This window comes from Engraulis encrasicolus, unplaced genomic scaffold (assembly GCF_034702125.1).
Source record: "Engraulis encrasicolus isolate BLACKSEA-1 unplaced genomic scaffold, IST_EnEncr_1.0 scaffold_25_np1212, whole genome shotgun sequence".
Lineage (NCBI taxonomy): Eukaryota > Metazoa > Chordata > Actinopteri > Clupeiformes > Engraulidae > Engraulis > Engraulis encrasicolus.
The window spans coordinates 1189765-1192264 of record NW_026945544.1 but is presented as its reverse complement, the minus strand read 5'-3'; positions in this window follow the sequence as shown (position 1 = coordinate 1192264).

The following is a 2500-nucleotide window of genomic DNA, read 5'->3' as shown; positions in this document are numbered from 1 at the left end:
AAATTGCTAAATACAAGCATTAACAGAATATGTGGCCAGTAAACCAAGCTTTACAATGCAACGATCAAATCTAAGCTAATTGTAAGTGAATTTCATATTTCCTTTAAAAAATAATGAAACAAAATGTATTTCCTTCTGATGAGTGTTGACTAATTTATGATTATTTAAAAAAAAAGGATTTCTAACAGCACATTTTATTGTTTGACAAACACATTGCCTGTGCTAGCAATAGTAATTAATCGTAGATAAATAATCACATAAAACACTGCAGTGAGGGGTGATCTGACTTCCAAATGTTTTATTACGTCCATCTTTCAAATACTAAAATAAACTGTGTTGAAAAAAATTAAACACAACCTCAAATACCAAACAAAATGCATGGCCTGCTAAATCAAGTAAATCAAGTAAAAATAATCCCATCACACATGTCTATGTGGTTTTTTTGTAACACACAACAAGAAAGAAAGAAAAATCACAAGAGAAAAAAAATCACAAGAGAAAAAAAACACACACATACAAAACACACACACACACACACACACACACACACACACACACACACACACACACACACACACACACACACACACACACACACACACACACACACACACACACACACACACACACAGTGCCCATAAATCTGCATGCTGCCCGTGCTACCTTAAAGGGGAGTCTGTCCGCAGCGCATGGGGGAAGGAGAGTCTGCCGTCAGCACTGGTGACCTTCTGTTGCACTCACCTTGTTTAACTCTGTTTGGGAGATAGGATGGCCATGGAAACCCATGCCGTGGCCGCCCCCTTCTGAATGTCACTAATTAAATTCAGTCATACGTGTGCCGGGCCGCTGCCCCGCTCCTGAACTGAACTGGGGCCGCCTCTCGTGTATCGGGCCGCCTCTCCCACCCCCACACACACCCCCACACACACACACACACACACACACACACACACACACACACACACACACACACACACACACACACACACACACACACACACACACACACACACACACACACACACACACACACAGCGCTTTAGCATGCCATGCCATGCCCCCTTCCCTCTACCCCCATGGTTCTGTTACCATTCCTATCATGGCAAAGCTGTGCTTGTCCGCACCCCCACACCCACCACCAACCCCCACACTGAACAGGAGCCACCTCTCAACTATACCCCGAACACCCCACCCACCAATTAGTCCACGGCTCTTTGGCAACCCCCCTACCCTCCTTCTACCCGTCTTGGTTCTGTTACCATGCCAATGCCCACGATGGCAAAGTCTTTGTTGGTCCGTAACCGTACAAACTTCCACCACCTCATCAGCACTGTGGCACACTGCCCCATTCTGGCCCTGGGTAGCCCTATCACGCTGTGGCATGGCTTCCATCTTACGTACCATGCCCATCATCATGGCAAATCCCAAGCACAGCAATCATATTGAGGTTACAGAGTACCTTTGGCAGGGGCCGCTGTGGGCAAATGGTTAGGGAGGTGGTCTTAAGTTGGTCAGAGGGTTGCTGGTTCAAATCCCACACTTACCTCTCCCCAAACTAACCCCACATTGCTCAATGGACTGTAACCAATACCCTGTAAACAACTGTAAAATGCTTTGGGTAGAAGTGTTAGCTAAGTGTAATGTAATGTAGTGTAATGCAATGTTATGCAGTGTCAATTCAACACCTAAGTCACTGCAAAATGTACAGTGCAGAGGGTCTGACTGGGGAAAAGGAAATCGGATGTTTCACATGTATGATATTGGGGCCTTCTTGTATATCTTTTGTGAAAATAATTTTCACCAAAAAAGACATTTTTGATTAGTACAATATCAACAAATCACATTCTCATTGGCCATACTTGTACTGAATTATCATCAACATTCAAGATAACAACAGCAATGGTTTGAGAAGTATGCATTGCATCACCCCAATTTAAAGAGACCTTATTTATCTCAAAGAAGTACAGTGAATTTAAACTGCAGTGAAAATGAAGGATACTTGCAGCCTATGTCAGGTTAATGGCCTTCACTGTATTTTGTCAGAGGACTAATAGCTGCCTATAAGCATTAAAGCTGCTGATTGAGATTGAAGCGCTGGCCAGTTGCTGAAGTGTGACCTGCTTTGATGTGTCTTGTGTTTAATTGCGCACACTAGGGGCAGTGTGTCCCTTCAAAGCCGTGAAACCATTTGTGCCTTGAACTTAACTCAGGAATCCGCTATCTTGCTCTCTTTCCCAACACACTCTCTGGCACGCACACACACACACACACATACGTGCGCGAACACGTACACACACGTACACACACACATGCACACATGCGGGCACGCTCACACACACACACACACACGCACGCTCACACACACACACACGTGCATGCACGCACACACACATACGCGTACGCAAACACACACACACACACACCAAGTGTGTGTGCGTACGCCGCATTACCAACACCACCAACAGTGCAGACACATCTGTCACCAAATACATTAGAGGGG